This window comes from Rattus norvegicus, chromosome 3, assembly GCF_036323735.1.
Source record: "Rattus norvegicus strain BN/NHsdMcwi chromosome 3, GRCr8, whole genome shotgun sequence".
Taxonomy (NCBI): domain Eukaryota; kingdom Metazoa; phylum Chordata; class Mammalia; order Rodentia; family Muridae; genus Rattus; species Rattus norvegicus.
In genome coordinates, this window is record NC_086021.1 from 185,634,766 (window position 1) to 185,661,791 (window position 27,026).

Here is a 27,026-nt window from a genome sequence, read left to right on the forward strand (position 1 = left end):
AGGTACATCCCTAAGTCGCTTCCTGTGACACACCTGTTTGGGAACGACTCAGCTAAGCCTCCCTTTTTATATTAAAACATATGTGTACTGAGGTTTCATATTAGCACATATGTGTACTGAGGTTTCATATTAGCACATATGTGTACTGAGGTTTCATATTAGCACATATGTGTACTGAGGCTTCATATTAGCACATATGTGTACTGAAGTTCTATAATAGCACATATGTGTACTGAGGTTCTATAGTAGCACATATGTGTATTGAGGTTTTATATTAGCACATATGTGTACTGAAGTTCTATAGTAGCACATGTGTGTACTGAGGTTTCATATTAGCACATATGTGTACTGAGGTTTCATATTAGTACATATGTGTTACTGAGGTTTCATATTAGCACACATGTGTACTGAGGTTTCATATTAGCACATATGTGTACTGAAGTTCTATAGTAGCACATATGTGAACTGAGGTTTTATATTAGCACATATGTGAACTGAGGTTTTATATTAGCACATATGTGTACTGAAGTTCTATAGTAGCACATGTGTGTACTGAGGTTTTATATTAGCACATATGTGTACTGAGGCTTCATATTAGCACATATGTGTACTGAAGTTCTATAATAGCACATATGTGTACTGAGGTTCTATAGTAGCACATATGTATAATGAGGTTTTATATTAGCACATATGTGTTCTGAGGTTTCATATTAGTACATATGTGTACTGAGGTTTCACTACGGTGTCTCCATACATGTGCAGGGCATACTGGTCATGTTGACCCTTCGTTACACCCCTCCCCCAGTCCTGTTCACCATCTGCCTCTCCCCAGCTGGTCTGTCTTCTACTTTACCTTCTTTTGTTTTGTCCTTGAGCCCGGTGTCATTAAGGTTCTTGGCTGGGTGTCTGAAGTGGGCTGCTGTTATTTACGGGAGTGCAGCCATCTACCTTTGGCTGTACCACCGAAGAAAAAGGTCCCCCTCTCCCTAGCAACCATGAACTCCCAGATGGCTCCTCAGAGGAGGGCGGGTCTCCTGCAGTTCTTGTGCAGGTGAGGCAGTTAATGAGTGCAATGGCCAGCAGGCTAAATTCTTAGAAGCAGGAGCCTCCATCAGGAGGACTGAAGGTTGGGAGCAGGTCGCCCGGCTGATGACACTGGGGACTTCCACAGAAAAAGAACTCCCTGGTTCAATCAAACAGTCTTTTTTTTTTTTTTTTGGTTCTTTTTTTCGGAGCTGGGGACCGAACCCAGGGCCTTGCGCTTCCTAGGTAAGCGCTCTACCACTGAGCTAAATCCCCAGCCCCTCAATCAAACAGTCTTAAAGAGTTCATTTGTTCTCTGGAGATTTAGGATCAGGGTCAGGTGAGAAAGTGTGTCACGGAGCAGTGAAAAAAGCCATTTCCTGTCCTCATTTGTGGAATCACCGTCCTTTCTGCAGGAGCCATGTTGTACACGGTTCCTCCCAGTTTAAACTGTGCACTGACTGTGCAGCTTCCAGGGCAAACCAGGAACTCCATTTTCATTATTATTTTAACATCTTGGTTCAAGGCGATAATGTTCAGTTTTGTCGTTGCTCGGTCTTGCCTGTTTGGGGGTGATTCTTGCTGTAAAACCACAAGTTACTTCCAGCCTCACAGGGTGATTATCTCTAAAATTGGAAAGCAAGCATTGTGTGTTAAAACGCATCTAAATAAAATCCCAGCGGGAGAATTAATTTCTCTTGGCAGCATCTGAGAACTTTGATGCATGCCTGAAGGGGCAGCGAAGAGGGCTCTCAGTGTGGAATGCCGGGGGAAGCACCTGACACAATCCTTTGACTTTATCTAAAAATATTTGACACCAGCTTTGAGGCTGGGCATTGGAGGCCACCTTCCTCAATCCTCCCTAGTCACAGCTGCTTATTCCATGACAGTAGCGCTCAGCGTGGATCCAGTCCCATGGAGGGTTTTTGTTGTGAAGGCTTGCACACATTTCCTGGTTGTGGTCTAGGACCAAGGCAGGTCAGAGGGCTTGGGGATCCTTCTTCAGCACCAGCACATCTGGAAATAAATTTGCACAGAAGTTCCTCTGTGTGTGTGTGTGTGTGTGTGTGTGTGTGTGTGTGCGTGTGTGTGTGTGTGTGTGTGTAGAAAGAGAGACAGAAACAGAAACAGAGGCATGTGTTTGTGTGTGTGTGTGTTTGTGTGTGTAGAGAGAGAGAGAGAGAGACAGAAACACAGAGAGAGAGAGACAGAGACAGAGAGACAGAGACAGGGACAGAGAGACAGAGAGAGACAGAGACAGAGACAGAGAGACAGAGACAGAGAGAGACAGAGACAGAGACAGACACACAGAGACAGACACACACAGAGAGAGAGACAGAGGCGTGTGTGTGTGTGTGTGTGTGTGTGTGTGTGTACATGTAGAGGTCAGAAGTCAGCATCAGGTTTCTCACTGAATCTGGAGTTCAGCTAGATTGTCTGACCAGTAAGTTTCAGGGACGTCCCTCTGCCTCCACCTCCCCTGTGCTGGGATTATAATCACACGTTGCCACATTGAGCATTGTGGCACCATTCTGGACTCTTGAGTCCTCACACTTACATGTCAAAACATAACTGTCAGAAAGAGGCGTCTCCTCAGCTCCTAGGATTAATTTTCTGTACTGCTGGGGATCTTGTACATACTCAGCAAAGTGGCTTTGGGTTATACGCCCAGTTCCAGCCTGCAAATGTATATTGAACAACTGTTAAGAGTAATGAAGTAACAGGGACATTATAGTCTAGGAGGGCCAGAAGGGTCTTTCATGAAGTCAGAGATCCCAGCAGAGACTCACTGTACGTGGCTGAGCCAGGGGCATGGGACCCAAAGGAGCACCAAGCACATGTCTTTCTAAGTGATGACAGGCCCCACCCCCTCGGCACCAGCAAGAGAAGAGGGGACAGGAGTGTGGTTTCTGTGTATCCAGAGAAATGTGTCGTGCTAGCTAGATACATGTCAGCTTGACACAAGCTAGAGAGAGGAGGGAACCTCAGAATCAGGCTACAGGCAGGACTATACAGCATTTTCTTAATTAGTGATTGATGGGTGGGGGCCCCGCCTATCATGGGTGGTGCCTTCCCTGGGCTGGTGGTCCTATGTGTGATAAGAAAACAGGCTGAAGAAGCCATGCAGAGCAGTCCAGTCAGTAGTGCCCCTCCCTGGCCTCGGCCTTAGCTCCTGATCCAGGTTTCTGCCCTATGTGAGTTCTTGTCCTGACTTCCTTGGCCAAATAAACCCTTTCCTCCCTAAACTGTTCTTCGGACATGATGTTTCATGGTAGCAATAGAAATCTTAACTAAGACATGTATTGCACGTCAAAGTGAAAATAGTCGACTCAGCTCTTTGCCTTTGACATGAGGTGATTTCAATAGTTTCAACCCTATCTCCCTGTTTCCTGCTCCCCAACCTCTCTGCCTCCTACAGGGGATTCGAGCGTCCAATGGTAAGGGTGGGTGGGGTCTTTGCTTCTCATCAGGGAATGTAGAGTCTTCACATGGGGCTGCTAGCAGTCAGAGCAGGGGCTGTCTCTGACTCTGTTGCCTGCCTTTGGGATCCTTTCCCCATAATGGGTTGTCTCCGTCAGCCTTAATAGAAGAGGAGGTGCCTAGTCTTATGGCAACTTGATACACCATGGCTGGTTGCTGGTTGCTATCCACTGAGGGAAACAGGAGTGGACGGGGCAAGTACAGTCAGAATACAAAATAAATAAAATGAAAAATAAAACAAAAACAAAAACCTGTATCAGCACAATAAGTTTATCGCTTTCCACCAATAGTATTAATACAATGTTACATGTACATATTAAAATGAAATTTTTAAATTAAAAGATCAGCAGCAGCAGCAGCAACAACAAAAGATTACAGCCCTTTTCCCACAGACCCAACCCTCAGATTACAGCCCTGTTCCCACAGACCCAACCCTCAGATTACAGCCCTGTTCCCACAGAACCAACCCTCAGATTACAGCCCTGTTCCCACAGACCCAACCCTCAGATTACAGCCCTGTTCCCACAGACCCAACCCTCAGATTACAGCCCTGTTCCCACAGAACCAACCCTCAGATTACAGCCCTGTTCCCACAGAACCAACCCTCAGATTACAGCCCTGCTTACACACGCCCAACTCCCCAACCTGGTTTCTGGAGACTGGTAAGGATTAACGTCCCAGATCTAGGTCCCCTGACACTATGGATGCCCTTGTGACCCCTGAGGAACTCTCGCTTGCTCCTGGCTCAGAGCAGTCAACACGTTTTCAAAGACTTCCATTTCTTTCCTCATTCCATCCGGTGTTGAAGCATTGATGTTGGAGCATGCCCAGGGGTTAACTGAGGCAAAGGTAGGTTGGGAGCTGTCCCTGAAGAAAGGTCTCAACCTGCCAGTCTGGTTAAGGCCTCAGACTCCTGGACAGGAGGGTCTAATTGCATCCTTGTGTGGTGTCCTTCTTTATCTCATAGCCTGGCTCTCTGTGGTACCCTGTTTGTAGGCTATCCCAGCCTCATGATCACCGGGCTCCAGCCAGCCAACCAACCCTGGGAAAGAGAAGAATTCTTTCTTACTGTTTAAGAACAATGCTATACTCAAGAAAAGGTTTCTTGGTGGCCTGAAGCTATCACTCACCTTCACAGGCCTGAGAGAAGCACAGAAAATGGGTGCTAAGACTTCAGAAGGGCTTGGTGGTTGTGGGACAGGAAGAAAACATCCATGTTAGAAATCTCAGACTGGTCCCAGCCAGCAAAAGGGTAGCTTAACCTGGCTATCCAAAGACCAGGAGACTGGAGAAGGAGACTCGAAGACTTGACCGTCTAGGATTAAGCTCCTGGTGCCCCCTCCATTCCACCCCCCACCCCCACCTAGGAACAGGCTGGTGGCATGCTTGGCTCAACATGGGTGGGTCTGTCCTTCCTCAGCTTGCCAAAATCCATCACTGTCCCTTCCTTGCGGGGCTAATTAAGGAGATCATGTTCAGATAAGTGGAGTAAACCATGGTATTGGGTGGATGTCATTGATCTTAGGAAGACAGAGGGAGAGGCAAGCTTGCCCTTAAAGACACTACCTCAGTGTTGTGGCTGACATCGGCCTCACCCATGGGAGGTGGGATGGGCCTTTGGCAGCTGTCCCCAACCAACAAACATGTCAGGGCTTTGTGTTCCCATGAGGGAAGCACCTCCCTCAGTGATAGAGTTGGCATGCAAGGTGGATGGTGAAGCTACAGGTTCCTCTGCTCCCAGCTCAGCCCTGTTGGCTGATGGGCATAGGGAAAGAAAGATGGTTCCCCTAGGGTTTATGTGCTGTGTAATTGCTTATTTGAGTTAACTTCTGGATTTTTTCGCTCTCTGGCTTCATATATTCATATATATATATATACATATATATATATATATATGGCTAATGAGAGTGAGATTTTATGGGGACCATATTGAAAAGCAAACAGCGTGACAAGTCAACTATGAAATTGTTCTAAGGGAGGTGATGAGGGTGGTGGGGAAAGTGGAATAACTCTGTTCAGTACGTGATACTGTGGAGGGTCCAGATTCAGATACAGAGATGCTGTTTCGTTTTCTCCGTGTATTCTGTGGTAGTGGAATTGAGGCTGCAGCCTTGAGCATGCTGGGAAGATGCTTTCCCACTGGCTTCTATCCCCAGAAGAAACATGGTTTTCTTGCAAGGGATTTTGAAAACATACATTCAGACACTCTCATGTTTCCTAATGAAATATACTTAAGTCACTGGTCAGGGGCTGGGCTGGCCACTGGTTACAAATGGGGTCCCTTGCTTTTCCCTTAAATAACATTTGTACCTCATGTTGTTCTTTGGAGCCTAATAACAACTCGGGGGTATGATTCTGATTAGATATTTGGAGTGTTGCTGAACCTCTGTTTGTCTCTGCCTTAAAGAACTTGTCTGTCTGCCGGTCTGAAGCATCATTCTGTCAGGGTTTCAGTCAGAAATGCTGATTCCAGCTCAGCACGGTGCACATGGATTATGGTTTTTGTTTTGTTTTGTTTTTCCCCTCTGGTTTTGACTCTCGTTCTGCAGTGTCTATTCTGTCAGCTACAAGTGTTACCGAGGATCTGGGAGTGTACCTTCCATCAAAGCGACAAGTGCCCAGAGCACAGCTCATGTGGATCTGTGTCTTTCCAAATAAGAAGAAAAACCCTAGGGCTGGAGCCGTGGCTCAGTGACTCCGAGTGCAGGCCGTTCCTGCAGAAGACTGGGCTCAGCTCCCAGCACTCCTGGTGCCCTGCTTACAACTGCTCTAGCTCCACGTTCAGGGCTCAGACATCCTCTTAGGGCTCTACAACCACTTACATATGTGTGTTCTCCTCCCTACTCCACATACACATACATCATTAAAAATAGGGGGAAAAAATCTTAAAAACCAAGCCCAAGGCCTGGACGGTGGCCCAGCGTCTGAAGTGTGGGAGGGTCTGAATGTCATCCCTCTTACCATGTAAAAGCCATGGTGATGTGTGCATGGATTCCTGGTGGCCGAGAGACAGGTAGGCAGATGTCTGGGGCCCCATGGTCAGCCAGTGAGAAACTGTCTCAAAAGAAAACTGTGCGTCTTCCCCTGAGGAATGACACTACAGTCCACCTCTAACCTGCACATGCATGCATCTGTCTGCACACACATGCACCTGTGGTCACGCCTTGCACATAGCTGCAGACACACTCTGAAAACACGTATAAAAAAAACTAAAACAAACACCAAGCCCTCGCTGTGTTCTTATCTGCTCTCTCCTAGTTGTATCCTCTGAAGGTCAAAAGGTAAATTTGGCAAATGTGTCTGTCAGAAGGTGATGAATAATTTATAGGTGTGTGCGTATTTTCTTCTTGCAGGTATAGAAATAGATGTAACAGGATCTGGGAAGGATTTCCCTTTGGCAACGGAGCAAACACGTCAAACTGTAAACTGTGGAACAGGAGGGTTTGCACAGAATACTATTCACAAGCCCGCAGGGACCCGCCACTGTTTCTAGTCAGGTTTCTGTAAGAGGAGGTTCTTAGAAATTTGTGCTCTCACTGTACAACACAGGAATAAAAATAAAATAAAATAAAATAAAATAAAACAGAGAAAAGGAGAAAGGAACCTCTCTGCAGCAGCAGAGCCACCAATTAAAACATCAGAGGGAATTCCAAAGAAAATTCTGTATGATTTCGCCTATGTTCTCCTCTAAAATTAGGGCAGTCCATGCTTCATGGGCCGTTATGCCAAGGTTTACACAAAGGGCTGCCAGTTCAAATGCCCTGAGCTCTAGAGAAGAAGAAATAGGAAAAGCTGGCCCTGCCTTTTGTGGTGTGTGCTGACTGGCCCTGTGGAAGAAGGGACTGAGTTTGAAAAGGCTACGAGAATATAGATTTTTTTTTCTTCTTAAAGTCAGAAGCTGCTCTTTAAAACAGTACCACACTCAATGCTAACAGCCGACCAGAAGCATGAATTCAGACACTGTAGCAGAGAGCGTGCTGTGGGCCTCGGGGGAGTGGGCCCAGCCGCTGTGGTGGTGAGGGGGGTACATCTCCTCGTGACCTCCTCATTCCCCTCCGGTCTTTGCTCTTTTGCTCTGGGGAAAATTCTATCCAGGACCAGCGGGAGATGTTCAGGGAACCTACTGCAGCTTTGTCTGACTCGCAGAGGAACAGTCTGACTCGCAGAGGTACAGAACTGGTGACAACCTGTCCATGCTAGGAGACTGCCAAGTGATGGGGAGAGCCACACCTGAGCCCTGGGGTCTGGCTTATGTGGCGGTGGCAGGGACGGGACAGGATGAGCGTGTGGGCGGTGGCAGAGGCCCAAGTGTGTGTGTGTGTGTGTGTGTGTGTGTGTGTGTGTGTGTGTGTGTGTGTGTGGTGGAGGTTGAAGAGACTGTGAGGTTTGCTGCTGGCACATAAACTCCAGTTCTAAGGCACTCTTGCTGCTCTCCCTCTCTCCTTTTTTCCTTCTTTCCAAATAGGCACTTGTTCATTTTATTGCCGTGCTTCTTTGGATACAAAGAGAGCTCACTGTAAGCACCAATGACAAATGTTTATCTTCAATAATTCTGTAGAGGTGTATATATTTATTCTCCTCTCTCTCTTTCTCTCTCTCTCTCTCCCTCCCTCCCTCCCCCTCCCTCCCTCTCTCCTCCTTCCTTCCCCCTCCTCTCTCTGTCTCTCTCTCCCTCCCTCCCCCTCCCTCCCTCTCTCCTTCCCTCCCCCTCCTCTCTCTCTCTCTCTTTCTCTCTCTCTCCTCTCTCTGTCTCTGTCTCTCTGTCTCTCTGTCTCTCTCTCTCTCTCTCTCTCTCTCTCTGTGTGTGTGTGTGTGTGTGTGTGTGTGTGTGTGTGTGTGCTCATCAACACTATTCAATAGAAAGGAGCCCACTTAGACTGCATTCCCTAGCGTGGTAACATTTTCATATCAGGGGCTAGAGGATGCCATGCTGTGAAGCTTGTATTAAATTTCCAGCCATTTTCTTGCATCATTAGCCAGTGGTCTCTCCTCCCAGTGCCAATTATTTAATGTGAAATATAAACTGGGAATAATATTAGAAGACTATATCCCTCTTTCATTGCAAACCGGCCAGAGGAACCTTATGGAAGACGGCTTGACTATCTTTAGCAAAGCCATATTTATGGGTCACCTTTGAACCACTAATGCTGTTTTTAAGACTTGGGTCTCAGAGTATCTTGGCAAGCCGTAAAACAGTACATATGTCAGGCCATTCACGGCGTCATTTTCCATTATTATAAGAAGTTAGAAATGACTTGCACATTCAGAAATAGTGGCTGCTTGCTTAAACAGTGGCATGAGCAGGCAAGAAAGCTTTTCCTTCTGCAGAAGAGAGTGAGGGTATTAAGGGTCATGATGGAAAACTACCGCCTTGGTCACACATTTCCAGTTTGTATTAGCTTCCTGACTGTCCGTCCATCTGCCTCTCTGTCTGCCTAGTCACTGATCTATCAGTGCATCTATAATCTATTTTCTGCCTATTTAACCTATAGATCTGTCCATTCACTTAATCAGTCGTCTAGCTAGCTACTATCTGTTCATCCAGCCATCTATATAAATACAAATCTGCGATTTCTCTAGTTTTTGTATGGGAACCCCCACCATTTTAGGGAACACATTCTAAACGAACTCATTTTCTTTGAAAAACTTCAGCAGACATATATGCACACAGAAAGAAAATAATGTATTACCTATTCATCCACCCATCTGATACACATATAATTCACACATAGTTGATTGCTGGAAGCTTTCTTTATAGACATTTTTAAGTCAATAGATGTGGAGAGAAATATGTAGGACAAGTTTGTTCAATCAGGAAGGAATCTCCGGTCCAGGCAATCATGATCAATGAATGTCAGCATCACTCTGTGATCTCACGGGACTATTACAATGACAGATTTACACTCTGTGATATCACCGAGAGACTTTACAATGGGTTGGTCAGGCAAGTATAACCTGTGCCTGGTCTCGACCTTCATCCTCCAAATGTATAGATCAGCCTGACGTTAACTCCTAGAAGGCCACTGGACACACACGTCACCCATAAAGACACCTGCCTGAAAACTTGGATATAAATTCAATATGTTATCATCCAGTGCTGCCATTTAGGAGACGGGGGCTAGACAAAGGCGTCGGCAAGATGGGCACCTTTCAAATGAGGTATGAAAGTACCAGAAATTTCCAGGAGGCGTGAAGACAGTCAGCACAGACAGCTACTATGCAAAAATCTATCCACAGAGTTCATACTAGCATAGGTGAGTGTGCATGCATGTGCGTGTGTGTGTGTGTGTGTGTGTGTGTGCATGTATGTGTGCTCTTTGACCAAACACCTCAGTTTAGAACTCATTCATGTTTTAGCGTGTGTTCTCTTTTCTTGTTGGTAGAATGTTACTGTGTTACTGTGTTTTGTCTGTTCTCTTGTTAGGAGACATTTATTTCCAGTTTGTAGCCAATGTAAAAGAAAGTTTGGGTCATGAGCATTCTTATGTGTGCCTTTTTGTAGATGTTTGACTTCTTGGGTAAATTGCCGAAGTGAACTTGTCAGAGTGTAAGATATGCAAATGTTCAGCATTCAAAACAGCTTAGGCACAGTTCCCCACAGCATGGGTTCCGTGGCATCACGTCCTTTCCGGAAGTGGATGCTGAAGTTCATTTCAATTTTTCTGTTAATGTATATGTGGAAATGACATCTTACCATGGCTTTCTAAAAATCATTTTTGTGTCTAGGTTTATACAGATGCAATCATATACTATAAAATCAATGCACTGAAGAATGCATTTTGGTGGTTTTTAGTGTCTTCATGGAAATGGAACGCCATCACCTTACTCCACAGTTCTCTAGGAAGTTGTCTGGTCAGTGACTTCTGGTGTTCAGTTCACAGTTCCCTCTCGTGGTTCCTGCTGCTTCTAACTTGGTAGTCTAAGCCCATTTACACTCCCCACCTTGTTAAGTTTAAACAGCCTCAAAGTTCAGAGAGTGACAGTGAAATGGAAGGTCACAAATTACGTCTATTGCTCTCCTGAACTCTTCAGGAGCTGTGTATTTTACCTGCACGGGGTTGGACAGTCTGACATTCCATCGTGGAATGAGGTGAAGCCTCCTGAAGATTGGACCCCAATATTCTATCATGTACCGGGTTGAACTGGAACTCACAGAGCTCTGCCTGCCTCTGCCTCCTGAGCTCTGGGAATAAAAGCATAAGCTACCACACAAGCTATGCCATTGATTTATTTCATTCCCTTTTGATCAGAAGCCAGAGTTTTAAAATAATTTCAGTTTTTAAAAATATATGCTTTTTTATTTAAAAATTTTTATCATAATTTTTTGTCCCTCTTTTTCCTCCAAACCGTTTTACACATTCCTCCCACTGCTGCTGCTGCTGCTGCTTCTTCTTCTTCTTCTTCTTCTTCTTCTTCTTCTTCTTCTTCTTCTTCTTCTTCTTCTTCTTCTTCTTCTTCTTCTTCTTCTTCTTCTTCTTCTTCAATAAATGGCCTTTTTCATATGTGTGTGTATGTGTATGTACGTGTAGATGTATATGTGCATGTACCTATATGTGTGTGTGTCTGTGTGCATGTGCATGTGTGTATGTGTATGTATGTATGTTGGGTGGAGGAGTGTTAATGGCCACAGCACATATGTAAAGAGACAACTTGTATGAGTCACTTCTGTCTGTCTACGAGGTAGGTGGATCTCTTGAGTTTGACTTGCCTAGTCTACACAGTGAGTTCCAGGATGGCCAGAACTACATAAAAAGACCCTATCTCAGAAGAAAAAGGAGGAGGAGGGGAAGAGAAAGAGGAGGGGGAGGAGGAGGTCGAGGAGGAGAAACTGGAAGAGGGGAAGGTGAAGGAAGAGGAGCAGGAGGAGGGGGAGGAGGCGGAAAATTAAACTCATGTCACATTTAGAGCAAGTCTCTACCCACTGAGCAATCTGGCCTCCAGATTTCTCTTTTTCTACCCAGAGGCTCTAATTCTTTTCTTAATTGTTTAATCTATGATGAAGCTTATGTATATGAAGTTTTGCCCACATATATGTCTGTGTACCACATGCATGCCTGGCGCATGTAGTAGTCAGAAGAAGGTGTCAGATCCTCTATGACGAGAGTTGTAAGCCACTATGTAGATGCTGGAAATCAAATCTGGGTCCTATGTGTAAGAGCAACACATGGACTTAACTGCTGGGCTATTTCTCTAGCCTTGAAGCTGATGTTTGATTGTGTGTGTGTGTGTGTGTGTGTGTGTGTGTGTGTGTGTGTGTTAGAGAGAGAGAAGAGAGAGAGAGTATGAGTGTGTGAGTATATGTGAGTGTGAGTTTGTATGTGAGTGTATGTGAATGCATGAGTGTGTGTGAGTGCATGGATGAGTGTGTGAGTGTATGTGAGTATGACTCTATGTGAGTGGGTGAGTGTGTGTGTATGAGTGTGCGTGTGTGAGTGTGCATATGTGCTCTTATTCTTGCTGATGTATTAAACTTTTATCATCATAAAACCTTTCTCTTATCTCTAATAACCTTGTTTTAAAACAAGTATATAGTTCCACTTTAGTATCTTTTCTTGTCCGTTATTTTCCTCCTATCGTGTCATTTAGTTTGTCTTTCTTGTGGCTAGCATGTAGCTAGATCTGATCCTTTCTTTGGTGGTTTCCTGCTTTTCCTGGACTGTGTAGCCATAAAGTTAGGCTTATAGCCAAGCCTGCTCTATCCCTTGCCCTTTCATTTCTAAGGCTCCTTGTCTTCCTTTCTTCCTTGGCTGTTTCTAGACTGACTTGTTTGTTTTGTTTTGAGACAGGGTCTCACTCTTTCTTGGCTGTTTCTAGACTGACTTGTTTGTTTTGTTTTGAGACAGGGTCTCACTATGTGCCCCTGGCAGGCCTGGAACCCCCTAAGTAGATGAGGCTGGTCTCACATTCATAGAGTTCCTCCTACTTTTGCCTCCAGAGCGCTGGGATCAAAAGTGTGCCCCGGCATGTCTGCCACATGGAATATCTTTCAGTGTGACATTTTATGTCTTTAATGACTGTTAAGAGTTATTTTTTAGGGCTTGCTCTGGGGATGGCCATCTATATCTGAATTACCAGAATAACGTGCTGAAGTCACACTAACTGAAATGTAAGCAGGTACGGACCCACTCACATAGAGAACTGGCTCTTCTTCTTCTTGTGCTGTTACATGGGTTACACCTGAGATGGCACGAGTGTTGCAGTATATCACCACAATCATTTCTGAATCCACCTCAGGAAACTGAGTGGGTTTGGGAGAAAAAGAGATGTTTTGTTTTGTTTTGATTTGTTTTTGCACCCACCTTGTTAGTTACTGTTTCTGCTTCTCTTCATTTGTTCTAGACTCTTGACACTTAACACCATTCCCTCTCCACTTGGTTTTGTCCATGCCTACACCCTCTGAACGATTATGGCTAAACATCTTACAGTTCTATATTTCAGGCACAGTAATGATATGGATGGGCCATTTATGTAGACATTTTTTTAAGTCAGACAATAGACGAGGAATAATACTTCCTCTGCTGATTTTCACTTGTACAGAATGCCCTTGATGGAGCCTCTGGATGCTTGCTTTTAGGCTAAAGCATGCTGTCTCAATTAGGATTGTGCTGCTGTGAGTAACATCATGACCAGAAGTATCTTACAGCTCTTGAGTCATATTCTGTTGGCAAGGGAAGTCAGGGCAGGACCTCAAGGCAGAAACAGAAGCAGAGTCATAAAGTGATATTGCCTACTGGCTTGCTTTCTGTGGCTTGTGCAGCCCTTTCTTATTGAGTCCAGGACTACCTGCCCAGGGGAGTCATGGCCCACTGTGGGCTGGACCCTCCCACATCAATCATCAATTAACTGTGTCACAGGCTACCCACAGGCCAATTTTTTCAATCGAGGTTCCCTTTTCCAAAATGACTCTAGCTTGTGTCAAGTTGACATAAAATTAGCCAGCACAAATGTTCTAAGCCTTTCTTACTAAAGAAGGTCTTAAAAGAAGGTCTTCTAAGAATACCCTATGTTCTATTCAACTGAAAATGCCTATAATTCACTTTTTAAAAAAAGACAGTGTCTCATTATGTATCCCTGGCTGGCCTAGAACTATCTATACTGCATCTTATTCCCACATTGTAGAATTAAAGGTGTGCGTCACCACACAAGACTTACAGATGCTTCCCCACTGTAATTTTCTGATTTCCCAGTTCACAGGTGACAGTCCCTACATTTTCAGCATTTTGAGAGCAGCACACCAGCCCCTCTGACTCTTCTTTCCTTGGGAGATGAGTTGCCATTCCTCTTGTCGGGCTATCTTTTCTTTTGCTATTTTCAAGGTTTCTCTTTTTGTTCTGTCTGTTCGTATTTTGATCTCAGTGAGACTGGGTGTGAGTGTCTCCCTTTGGAGATCTCTGGGCTTCTTGGATGAGGCTTAAGTTATTTAAAACCTTTTTCTTTTTTTGTGGAGAGATCTTCAGATCTCATTTCCTTTACACGTGTTATGCTCTTTCGCACTCCTCTCAGGCAGGGACTCTTAATGCGTATGTTCACTTCATGGTGCACATCTTCACTTTTCTTTATTCCGTTCCTCTCTGGTCATCGCAACTGAACCAACTCTGTCAAAACCATCACACTCTGACAGCCCAGATCTGACCTCTTTTAGTGGTGTTTTCTCTTCAGGTTGGTCCTGTGACCCATACTGATCTACACTGGACTGTAGCCTGGATTCTGTCTTGTCACAATTTGCTATTTACTTTGACATCGTCATCTAGTCTGATGAATATACATCTGTAATGGCTGCTGAGTCTAATAACCGAGTGAGCCCTTCCTCACAAATTCTGTTGTGTTTTTCAGTCTTGTGTCGGTAACAATTCCCCATGTTTCCTTCCTCAAAACTGGACATTTTAGATAATGTATTATAGTGACTGTAGGCACTGGTTTCCTTTGCTGAGAGCTTGCCACCACTCATTTGTTTGTGTGTTTGTGACATGCCTTGGCCATTTTAGGATTCATTCCTTCTCCCAATACACTTAGTTAGAGGGGCAGCCAATTGGGTGTGTACAGTCACCCATGAGGATGGTGGGTTATCTGGTCTCCTTAGGCTTCCCCATTCTGTCTCCTCCTTCAGCCTCTCCAGGAAGCTGTCTCTATTGATACCAAATGGAGATGCTAGCCTTCAACAATTGTCTGACGGCTGCTCTATTTGTTGACAATGCCTAGGAGTCTACAGTCCTCTGTAGTACATTCCTATTGAATCTAAGCTTCCTTGCAGGTCATTTGTGAGCCCAGTCCTTGAGGTTTGGCCAGGAGGGCTGACATAGATGTCTCTGCCTTTGATTCTACAGAATAAACCACCTGGCCCACAGTGGGACTTGTTGCTGTAAAGTCATTGGCATCTTATAGTAGTTCTCACTTTGGCCGGCTATCTGGTCTACCACTAAGGCTATCTCTTCATGTTTCATTTTTCATATTGCATTTTCATGGTGCCATTCCCACTCAGGTATTTTCTCCTGTTCCTATTTTATTTTTTTCCTCAGTTGGTGCACATTTCCAACCTTCCACACACCATTCCTTTATAAACTGTCATCATTTTCAAGTTCCTGCCTCATTGTTTCAATAGCAAGAGTATGAGATTTCTTCTTTCGATTGTAAACCAGATTTTCTTGCTCCTCCAGGAATCCTGTTTTGTCCTGAATGCTCAACATTTTGTATCAAGTAACAGCATATATGCCCTTGTGTTGTACCATAGTCCGATAACTCTGTCAATGTTGCCAAAGTGGAGCTGGGTCTGCAGTGTTTCACAGTTGTGATTGATTCTTTTCATGGCCATTTGAAGTACTCTGAGGGAAGAGTCGTTATTTCTCTTGTCACCACTGAGGCCCTCAGAGGTCACTCTGAGCTTTGTGTAAGAACTTTCTGACCTTGCATACACTTGAGGCAGTTGTCATCCTGGGTTCCAAGCAAATGTCCTATGGAGGAGCTCATCTCTGAGATCTTCGGGGTTTGAAGGACAGCTAACTGCTGGCTTATATGCAGCAAAGAGAAAAGATTGCTATAAGGACTTTTCCACGTCTATCCCATGCCCCATATGGACTTCCTGTCATGCATTTCTTTTGAGTTTCGTCCCTGGAGGTAGACTCTGAGGTTTATAAGTTTCTCCCATTCCTGATTCATTCTTTTCGCTTCTTGTGTGTAGAGGAAAATGTGATGATCTGGCTTTCTGCTATGGCTGCCTGCTGCCATGCCTTCCCTGACATTATGGGCTCCCCCTCTGAAACCCTAAGCCCAAAGAAACTTTATCCCCCAGGTTGTTTGATTGTCAAAGGATTTTATCAAAGTGGAAAAGGAACTACAATCTGTATAAATCTGAGTGTCCACAGTGAGGAAAACATTCTCCTGAGTAGCACAAGGTGACTCGTCTCACCGTGTGCGGCTAAGGTTATCAACCGAACAGCTAGCACAGGGGTCTCTGCAATAGCTCTGGCCTTGGCTTGTGGCAAGTAGGAGATCAGTAGAGAAGGCTCTGCTGCTCTTCCTCCCTGTCCTGTGTGTTCCCAGATCTGCTGAGCGGTGGAGAGCGTGAACAGTGGAGAGCATGGCACATTGTTGGCCTTTCGTGCTTCCAGAGGGCTACCTGTGAGGATGCGTGTTATCTCCCTCATGCCTGTGGCTTTGGCAACTCTGATGTCAGGTTGGCCATGTAGTGACAGACGTGCCTCTCTGTGGGAGTTTCAGGAAGTTGACTCAGATGGAAATTTGATCTGTATGCACGAATGATTCCAGCAGGTAGATGGAGGCTTCTCTGGCCCTCCATGTGACAACTAGTGGATATACTTTCTCTTTATTCCCAAAGAGAGGACTCATGGAGCTGCAGAAGGAACAGTTCAGAGACATCTTCAAATGAGCTTGAGCAACTCTGTATACCCACTTGGACTCCCTACCCCCTTACCTATGCAATCATTCTCTCATCTCAGTCTCCGCTGAATGCCAGGTACCATGCAGGGCAGTGGACTGGGGTGCTGACAAATAAAAATCATCCCACCCTCAGGATGCTGCACTGTGGAGGGAAGGACAGACCCTGAGCAAACCACTCCATCAGGATATGATGGGGCACAGCAAGACTGGCCTGGTTTACAGTTGGATACCTAATCGTTTTTTATGTATAAGTAACCTTTACTCTGAGTCTCTTCAAGGAGTAGCATACTTCAGACAAGGAAGGAAATGGAGTGGCAGAAGACAGAGGGGCTCCATACTTATGAGCAGGGTGTGCTTCCCTTGCTAAGAGACAGAACAGGTTGGGACCTAATAGAGGGGTCTGCAGCTGTGGAGCAGCACTGAGACCTGTCCTCAATCCCAGCAATAAGGGGGTAGGTGTGGGAGTGGTAGCATCAGGATTCGGTCTGTATACCTGAGATATTGCTGTTCTGGAGAAGGGGGTGAGAGGGCAAACCTCATCACTCACCCAGACAGGAGGCATAGGAGGGCAACTAAGGCTGCGACTGGGAAGCGGTAACAAGAACCAAAGTAAGCCATATTCATACAAGAAGCCACATTTCTGGGATTTGGCAGAAAAGGTGCATGCGTGTGCATGTGTGTATGCATGCCTGCATGTGCATATGCATACATGCATGTGCATATGAGCGTGTCCATGTGTGTATGTGTGGAGAGAGGGGTTGTGTACATTAGTTTAGGCTTCCATCCATCCATCTTAGGCATCCATGACAAATGACCTCCAACTTGGACACTTGATGTGAGAGATGTTTGCTCTCGCACAGTTCTGAAGGTGAGAATTCTGCAGTCAAAGTGTGAGTAGGGCCACACACTCTCTCAAGATTCTTGGGAAGGGTCCTTTTGCCCCTTCCACCATCAGGTGGCTCCTGCTGTTCCTGGGCTGAATCTGCAGCATTCTAGGCTCTGCCTGTGTATCTCACAACCTTCCCTGTGTATCTCTTCAGTGTCTGATCACTTCTTTGAGGACAGAGTCACTAGAATGGGTCACACATAGTTCAGGATGGCTTCATTGTAGCTTAATTAAGGACATTTGCAAAGACCTCATTTCCAAGTGAGGTTTTTCTCTGAGGTTCAGAGTGGACATGAGTCTTCCGCCCACCTCAGGGAGGAAGGGGAATTACCTAGGATGTGTACAATGTACCCAGTGTAAGCACTTTAGGGAGGTGCTTCTTCCTCCAGGTTTATGGTTACAGTAATGGGTGTAAGGACATTATGTCACAACAGGATGGACAGGAAGGAGAGAATTCTCTAATGGGATGGAAAGATAGATCCCTAGTGATACACTTCCTCCATCCAGGTCCCACCTTCCAAGCTCTGTCACCCTCCCCAGCAGTCTATTCACACTTTGAATTTGCCAGTCAGTTGATTCATCCATTAGAGTAAAGGCCTCCATATCTAGTCACTTTACAAAGCCCTTTGGACAGCAACTAAGCCAACACTACAGGAGCCTGTGGGGGACATCTAGTGTTCAGCCCATACCAGGGTGGCTCCAGAGTCCCAACTGGAGTTGCTAGTGGCTTTGGAGGACAGATGCTGGCATTAGGACACTGGACCACTGGACCAGAAAGACTCCTGGACTTATATGTCACAGAGCTGTCTCCAGTGAGACCCTTACATTAATTTTTCTTCATGAACGAGTTTGAACAGCTTTTGATACACTCTGACATAGTGACTGAAGTTCTGACTCATACACCGGTTACTCAGTTTACCAAAGGCCCTGTGACTTTCACGACATGATTGATGCACACCACCTGCTGCCGACCTATCTCACTGATAATATGTGTAGGCTCTGGGCCCACTGGCTTGGTCTCATCAAACCCTGACCTGCCCTCTCCTAGCTGTGTATCCTTGGGGTGGATTCTGGAATTCCTTGGACTTTAGGCTATCTCTTTGCAGAAGATGAAACATGACAGTGGGGAAAGCTTTCAAGTGATTGGTTATACTTGTTGGACCCAGTCTGCTCTGTGTTTTGGGGTTTTATGTTTTCATTTTTTTCAGTTTTAGAGATGTATTTATTTTATGCATATGAGTACATTCTCTGCACACATGTCTGTGAGCCACATGCATGCCTTGTGCTCACAGAAGGCAGAAGAGGGCATTGAGTGCTCTGAAACTGAGTCAAAGATGGTTGTGAGCACTGCCTGGGTTTTCGGGCCAAATTAGGGTCTTCTAAAGAGTGACAAGAGTTCTTAAGTGCTGAGTTGGCCCTCCAGTTCTGAAGTGTTTTATTTTATTTTATTTTCATTCAGTTTGTGTGTGTGTGTGTGTGTGTGCATGCACGTGCATGTGCATGTGCAACTCTATGTCTGTGTTTGTGTGTATGTGTAACTCTGTGTCTCTGTGTGTATGTATATTTATGTATATTTGTGTGTGTGCATGCATGTGCATGTGCGTTTGCAACTCTATGTATGTCTGTGTGTGCACACACACAAATATACATAAACACACACACACACACACACACACACACACACGCAGATGTGAGTGCAATGCCAATGAAGGCCAGAAGAGGGCATTGGATACCCTGGGGCTGAAGTCGAAGGCAGTTGAGAGTTGCCTGTTGTGGGTGCTGGGAACTGAGCTCAGGTCTTCTGGAAGAGCAGCAGGTGCTCTAACTGCTGAGCCAGCTCTCCAGCTCCTAGGCTTTACTTTAATGAGGACATTCTGTGTAAGACTCATATTTTAGAGTCCTCTGAATACCTGGCCAGAAGGATATCTGAGATCACACAGTGGTGTGGAATTCCCCACTTCCTCTTGAGCATAGGTGATTGAGAGGTGTCTATTTTCCTTTGACCCTCCTTTCCTCTGTTTCCCCTAAGCTACTAGGAGAGAGAGAGGAATCATTCACTGTAAGTTCTGTTTGCCAAAGATCCACTCTGAGCAGCAGACCAGGGAATGATGGCCCCTGGGAAAGTATAAAAGAGAAAATGAAAATAACAAACATTCTTCATGAAAGGGGGTTAGGAGGGGTGGCCAAGTTGGTTCTAAGGTTGCTTGCTGCTGAGGCTGAGGGCTTGAGTTCAGTCCTGTGGGGCCAGCATTATATTAGGAACCAAATTCTGTAAGTTGTCCTTGGACACTCACACATATGCTGCAGCACATGGACACACACATACACACAGGCACACATACCACACACACGGACATACACATGCACACACATATGCATAAACATATACACCACATACACACAAATACTACATGCACACATACCACACGCTCACATACATACATACCACACACACCACACACATATACATACCTGCACAGACACATACAAACATATATACACCTCTCTCTCTCTTTCTCTCTCACACCCACAAACACACACCATATACACATACACACACATGCACACATATATACATACACACACAGGCACACACTGTACACATATATACATACACACATATACATGCACACACCACACACACATATATGTATATACACACATGCACACACACATATACACCTCTCTCTGTCTCTGTCTCTGTCTCTCTCTCTCTCTTTCTCTCTCTCTTTCACACACACACACAATAGTAAATAAATGGGCAAAAAAGGAATAAATAAAGGGGGGCAGAAAGACAAACACCCCTAAAGAACAAAGGATATGGATATGATAAAGAGAACTTCCAGGTTTGAAGGGAGATCAAAAACTGTGACTCCCCACCTTCCCTCAACTCAGCAGCTCACTTTCTTGGTCATGCCCCTGACCTTGCACCATGCAGAATGATTCCTTCTCAAAATGAACTTGAACAGCTCCTTACTCTGACCACAGCCCTGCCTCTCTGCCTCTTAGTGACTTTGTCCTCTAGCCCTTTTGGAGACTCCTCCAGGGAACCTTTCTTCCCTGGCATGGTTCTAAACACACACAGACCCAGCCTAGATCCCCAAGACCACACTTGGCTGCTGTGCCTTTGAATTTCTTCCTGACCTTTTATCTCAGTCCAACTCCCGGCGTTTCCCTGAGCCCACCGTGTGGATCCCTTATTGCAGAGATCACACGTACACTTTGGTGTGTTCAGTTATTTGCTTCCTCCCAGGGCTGAGACCAAAGGGCTGTCTGCTAATCCATATGGCGGGATCAGGGAAGTAAAGGTGTTCAGACCCTGACTCCCCTTCAGCACTCACCAGGACCACCATGCCTCTTATTCACTCAGCTCCCTCTGTGCCTCTGTGTAAGCCCCCTCCCACTCATCCCATGTCTTTTAGTCTCCAAGAGGTTGGAGATTAGTACTTTCCAGGCTCCTCTGCCTCCCTCCCCCTCTCTCTCGAACAATCTACTTCTCTCCTCACTAGTACAGCCTGCTTACTTTGCACCTGGCTTGCTGGTTTTGTCTTATTTTGTAATCAAGCGAAAGCATCTATTTCAAGTAGTCTAAATTGAAGTTTCATTTCCCAAATTGCAGGCACGGCACAAGCAGTCTCCCAGGGAAACACCCACTTTAGCAAAATTTACTTAGCTGTGCCCCTGGCATGGGGGCATTTTCAGAGCTCTGAAATGTTTGCCGTGATTACTAACATTGCAGGACTCCTTTTCACGTCTGTTGCATTCATGGTATTTGTGATAGATTCTGAGACATAAATTTGAGCAGGCAAATAGTCTGGGCTTCTGTCTTAGTTAGGGTTTTACTGCTGTGAACAGACATCATGACCAAGTCAATTCTTACAAGGATAACATTAATTGGGGCTGGCTTACAGGTTCAGAGGTTCAGTCCATTATCATCAAGGCAGGAGCATGGCAGCATCCAGGCGGGCATGGGGCAGGAGGAGCCGAGTTCTACATCTTCACGTGAAGGCTGCTAGCAGGAGACTGGCTTCAGGCAGCTAGGATGAGGGTCTTAAAGCCCACACCCATAATGACACGCCTACTCCAACAAGGCCACATCCAATCCAACAAGGCCACACCTCCAAATAGTGCCACTCTTCAAACCACCACAGCTTCATAAAACATAAGCAGTTGCCACTGCAAAGGGCTGAGCTGGCTTACAATGTTCCCCCAGTACACGGAGGTTTTTGATTCCAGTGGACCCTGTCATGCTGGGGAACAGATGGAGAACTGGCTGGGCTGAGTAAAGATAGTGAAAATGTGCCTCTCTGAATTCAAGTGAAGTGAACTTGTTCTGGAGCACAATACTGGGATCATAAGCTGTACCCTTGGGCGTTGAAATGAGGGAAAGCAGATGGTGGGACCATGACGTTGCAGTGATGGCCGAGCGCCAGTTAGAAAACCTGCCCATGGATTCCAGGTTGAACTGGGTAGAGATGCCCTGTGGGAGCTGAAGGAGGCTCTGCGGGGGAGGGAGGTTGATGCACCTTCTGTATCTTTGCAGATTAGAGGTCTGAGTGAAGGAGGAACACAGGTGTGTCATGTGCTCACGGGGAAGTAGAGATGGGTTGAACTGAGTCTCCTAGTGGCCTGGTTGTGGTGACCTAATTGGTTCTGTGTCAATAGTTTGTGATGCCAAAGGGGGCAAATTTCACCTTCCCGGGGGTACTAGGAATTGTAAGGAGGCCACTGAGGCTGTATGGGGCATCAGTGGTCACAGGAACACTAAACGTAGTAGTTAATATGGGCAGGCAAACTGAGGTATAGCCAGAGTGTGGAAGCTCTCAAAGCCTAGACCCCCCAGGACAGTTTGCATGGTCTTGATATAAATAAGGCTGAAGATTCAAAAGGAATCTAAGTGCAGGGACCTAGAGGTAGAGAAAGAAGGACTGTGGGTCTGGTTCCCGCTGGATACCCTTGGTGGGAAGTGGGGTGGCCAAAGCTGGTTCCTTCTCATTTGGGCTTTGCGTATTGGAGTAGACTAGAATGCTTTCTGTGTCTCCTTCCCTAACCTCACAGAAAAACACTTTGTGAAGACCCACTTTGGCATCAAGTGCCATGCCATTGGCCTGGGGCCCGAGTGGGGAGTCATATCTCCCGAGTCTATCCATTCCCAGACAAAGCATGGGGGGTGGGGGGCTGGTCCACTGAACAGGGACATAAGGTTAGATCTAATATCCCAGAGAATCAGTGAGGGGTGCAGAATGGGTACGGATGTGGGGTACAGGGCTCAGGGATGCCTGTTTGTGACAGCTACACTGGCAATATGGAAAGAGAGGGGTGGAGAGAGGGAGAGGGAGGGAGGGAGGAAGGGAGGGAGGGAGGGAGGGAGGGAGGGAGGGAGGGAGGGAGGGAGGGAGGGGGAGAGATGAACCTAAAGACAGACATAGAGAAACAGTGAGAGATAAAGGCAGGTCAGGAAATATGCAGGCTGAGACCAAAGCAGTGATGAGGAGAGGCAGCTGACTGTCCCCTGTATACCAGGCAGATCAGGGGCCAGAGTGATGGAGAGAAGTCACACGTAGAAGGCTGACTGGAGGTCTAGGAGCCTGGGAATCTGCAAGTCCCTCTCCATCACCCACTTTCCGCTTGAGCTAGTCGAACTGGACTCCGCCTCCTCACCCCGTGTCTTCTTAAATAATGGCTTGTTATTGTTGCATGGAAGCCCAACAACATTACCTTCAGTCGACCTTTCGGTGGCTTCCTGTGACCAGCCTGGAAGCTCCACCTGAGGCACAGTGCCTGAGATGTCCTGGTAGTGTTGATGTGTTGGGGTGCTGGGATGTGGATCATTGGATCTCACCACAGCTGGTCGACTTCGAGTAACCCATCTCCTTATAGATATAGAAATGTCTGCTCATAGATCAAACCAGAGGGAGGCCAACTAGCAGGACCAGAAGCCGTCCCCGACCTGCACAGCTGCCCCCACCATGACCCTGGATCTAATAGTGACTCACTCAAACCCTCTGCCTTCTGTACCCTTCGGCCAGCTGAATGCCCTAGGCTGGCTTCCTCTGAGTCAGGAAGGGACTTAAAAGTGTCATTAGCTGAGCGAGGACTCTGCAAAGGACAGGGACAACCTGTCAGTATCATCAATGACCGAGGAATTAGATTATCCAGAATCCCTAATGGGAGATAGCTCTCGGCAAACATGGCATAGATATGCAATTTCCCCCAGGAATTTTCTGTGTGTGTGGGGGGGTGGGGCTGGTTCTGGGTTGGAGCTCACCCTTGGGATTCCTTCATCTCTACTGCCCTCTCCTCCTTCCCCTTCTCTCGCCCCCAGTTCATATCCCCAAGACTTTACTCTGCTGAACTCTGTTTCGGCCCTGGAGAAGTGTACCTGTTATCCAGGCAGACACCGAGAAGGGAGGAACCCAGTATCCCTCTAGAGACAGAAGCAGGGTTCAGCTCTCGCACTTGCAGGTGGGGAAGGGGCCAAGCTGAAGTCACAGAGCCCAGTGTTGGAGTTTGGTCAGTTTGCTTCCAGCCCAGGCTGGTGCTTTGTGCTAAAGAAAGGATCGGAGCACCGTTCCCCCCCATACCAATTTTTCTTCCAGGTAGACATTCTCACCTCAGAGGCTCCTCTGCCCTTAGTGAACATGGGCAGAGTGCCAAGCACTTTGGCTATAACTGAGGTAGGATGGGGGTGTTCCTGAGAGAATCCAGTAGGTAGAGGTGAAGCGAACTGCTGAATTCCCATGATGTAAAGCCCTACCTCATAGAAGCCTTTGCCATGAATGTCATCAAGGAGGACCCTGGGGCCTCTGATGCTGACCTTCTGTTCCTTTGCCTCAACCAGTGACCTAGGACCTGGAGTGGGTGTTGCGTGTCAGGTAAGCCTTGGATGCTGGCCTCCCAACCACTCTGTGGCATGACTAGGATTCAGCAGCTTTCTCCATGGGTTGCGTGTAACAACCCCTTGCTGGAATGAGCTATGACTCACAGGCTGGGCTTCAGATACAGTGAGGGCATCAGGACTGCAGGCAAGGGGTGTGGAAAAGTCATAGGATCCCTAAGAACTCCTTCTCTGTCATCCTCGGAACTCTCCCAAGTCTGAGGGCATCTTCTAGAAAAGTGGGTTTGTGCATGAGGCTTAGGGCTTCGGGTCTGGAGAGCTCTGCTTCACTCTAGTCGGCTGCCAGCCCTGGCTGTATTCCTGAAGGTATGGAGCAGAGTGGAGGCTGGGAGGGGCCAGCCCTTGGTCCCCTGAGCTGCTCTTCTGGCCCTGGGCTGCCCTCCTCACCCCAGCCCTGCCCCGCTCACGCACATCTATATTTAAGAATGTTTACAGATAATAATGGGCTTCAGCCCCCAAAGGCAGACGGAAGCCTTCCTTGCAATTGCTAGGCTGGAGGGTTTTCAGTGAGTCTGAATGAACGAGTGAACGAGCCTGGGGCTCATTGCCAGCCTCTGCCTCCCAGGGCACCAAGGGAACATCCAGGAGCTGCAGGGAAGCTGAGCTGCTGGGGAAAATGGAGCCTTGCATCCAGAGCCACCCCTTGACCTTGGGCATGAGGCAAGTTTAATCCCCCCCAGGGTGGGCATCTATTTATGGAAGACTTTTGACAGGCAAAGGCTGAGCAATTCCTTGCTGCAGCTGTTCTGGGGAAAGACCTTCTTTCTGGAATCAAAGGACTGTCTGATTGCAGAGAGTCTGGGCTTGGGGAAGGTGCTGACCCTCTCCCATAGGCAGGTCCTATATATATGTCCTCTTGGGTCTGACCAGGACCAGCCTTGAGCTGCGTCCTAGATTCCAGAAAGAGCTGGTAGGGTCAGCTTTCGTTTCCACGGACTGTCACTGTAACCTATTACTCCCGAGCTAGACATCTGCATGGCTTTTTTCATTCTGAATGCAGGATGATTTCCAGGAAACAATGGGGTTGCTTCCTCGGGTCTGCCTGTGTCCTGTTCGCAAGCCGTGCTTTCTAAAAATTCAACATGCAGTAGGACCTCCCTGGTGGCAGTTTCAGCATCAATGTATGGCTGGAGATAAACCTTCCCCTGTCAGAAGTGATTGTCCCCCGGGGTCTCTGTCTCCGCTTTCTGCCTTAGTGATGTATGTATGCAGGTTACTGTTTGGTTCTTTGTGTGAAAGCATTCAGTGGTTTGAAAATAAGGCTGGGTGTCTCAAGTTAGAGCCAGAAAAGGAGACAGGGAAACTGAGTCAGGATGGTAGGTGATTTTAAGTTCATGGTTTCCTGAGGTGCCTGCCGTGTTCCAGGAGGCAAGGATGTTTTGACCCAATGAGAACTGTACATTCTGGGTCCTGAGCACTTCTGAGGAAGGGAGAGTTCTGTATGCTGACAGACTCACCCCCTCAGCTTTCTCCTTAGGGGGCCTAGAAAGAAGGTCATCTCACATACTGGTGTGTTGCATGCTTTTGGGTTCTGCTTTGTGGCTGAGGTACAGAAAAATGAAATGAATACTAGTTTTAAAACACAAACTCAAGGACTAATACATCATATACCAGATATACGTGCACATGCATGCATGTGCACATACACGCACAAACACACACACACACACATGCACACATACATATGCATGCACATGTACATGCACACTCACCTGTGAATACCTGCACATATGTCTATGTGTGTGCACACACATGTGCACACACAGGTGCACACACCACAACACACATGTGCGTACACACTCATGCATGCACATATTCATGCACACAGACACATACAAATGCATGCATACACACACACACACACACACCATACACACACAAATACATACACAAACACATTCTCGAAATCACAGGCATGCACTCTTGAGGTTCATTCAGAAATAATCAAAGCTCCTTTGTCTGTGTGGACAGAGGGTACAGGGAAGCCACTTAGAAGGTAACATTCATCTGTCACCTAGGTGTGACTCATTTGTCACCTATGTGTGACTCTTGCAGAGGTAAACATTCCCAGAACAGATGATCTGCAAATTCACCTCTCTTTGGCTTCACAACTCTACAGGTGAAGTAAAACAGGAGGAAAAGAAAGCTCACATGTCTTATCACAGTCTGTCCCTAAGCCACACCCGGAAGCAAGCAGCTCAGGTTGTTGGCCATTCTGTTGGCTGGTGATGCGTGTACATTTTTTTCTTGCTAGAATTTGTTCATATTAATCCCTTGATTACCAAGGAGTAGAGTCCCCCAGTCACCGTGACAGCCCCTCAGCCTGGTGTCTGAACACTGTTGTTACATAATGCAGTCACCTTGCTTGTGGGAAATTGAATATGTATTCTCAGAACATCATATTAGGAGCAGCCTGCCTCTCCTGAAGTCACACACTGCGAACCCGTAGAATTGCCAGCAGGAAGTTCCCAGCCTTATGGAAGTGGCTGAAGCCGGTTGTTCTTGGGTCCCAAGGTTGCTGCTTTTGAGCCCTGGAGCTCTTGGTGCTGAGCCTGGCGGTGCTATTTTTAGCTCTCTTCTTTCATGCATCTTGACATCGTTTGACATGTCACAGTTGAGTCTCTTCTGTGCGTGGCAGTTACCGCGCTCTGTAATCTGTGTTTTCTGGGACGAAAATAGCCCTCACCTAAACGCATCTATTTACCGTGTGTTATGTTTATGATATAAGTTATTTCTAAAAGCTACAAAATAGGGCTGGGGAGGTAGGTTAGTTGTGCAAGCATGAGAACTCGAGTTTGATCCCCAGAAACCTGGATGTGGTGGTTTACCCTTGTAATCCCAACA

General features: G+C 46.5%; 1 protein-coding gene across 4 annotated transcripts in view; it reads left to right on the forward strand.

Moving 5' to 3' along the window:
• Window positions 1–27,026, forward strand: part of Phactr3 (phosphatase and actin regulator 3) — a 219,271-nt gene that overhangs the window by 52,632 nt on the left and 139,613 nt on the right. The window contains exon 1 of one of the 4 annotated variants that reach the window (XM_039105552.2): window positions 24,543–24,842. The exons of the other annotated variants lie outside the window; for them this stretch is intronic. The gene's annotated coding sequence lies outside the window, so the exon portion shown is untranslated. Of the gene's footprint in view, window positions 1–24,542; window positions 24,843–27,026 lie in introns of those variants that run through there. 4 annotated transcript variants of the gene reach the window in all.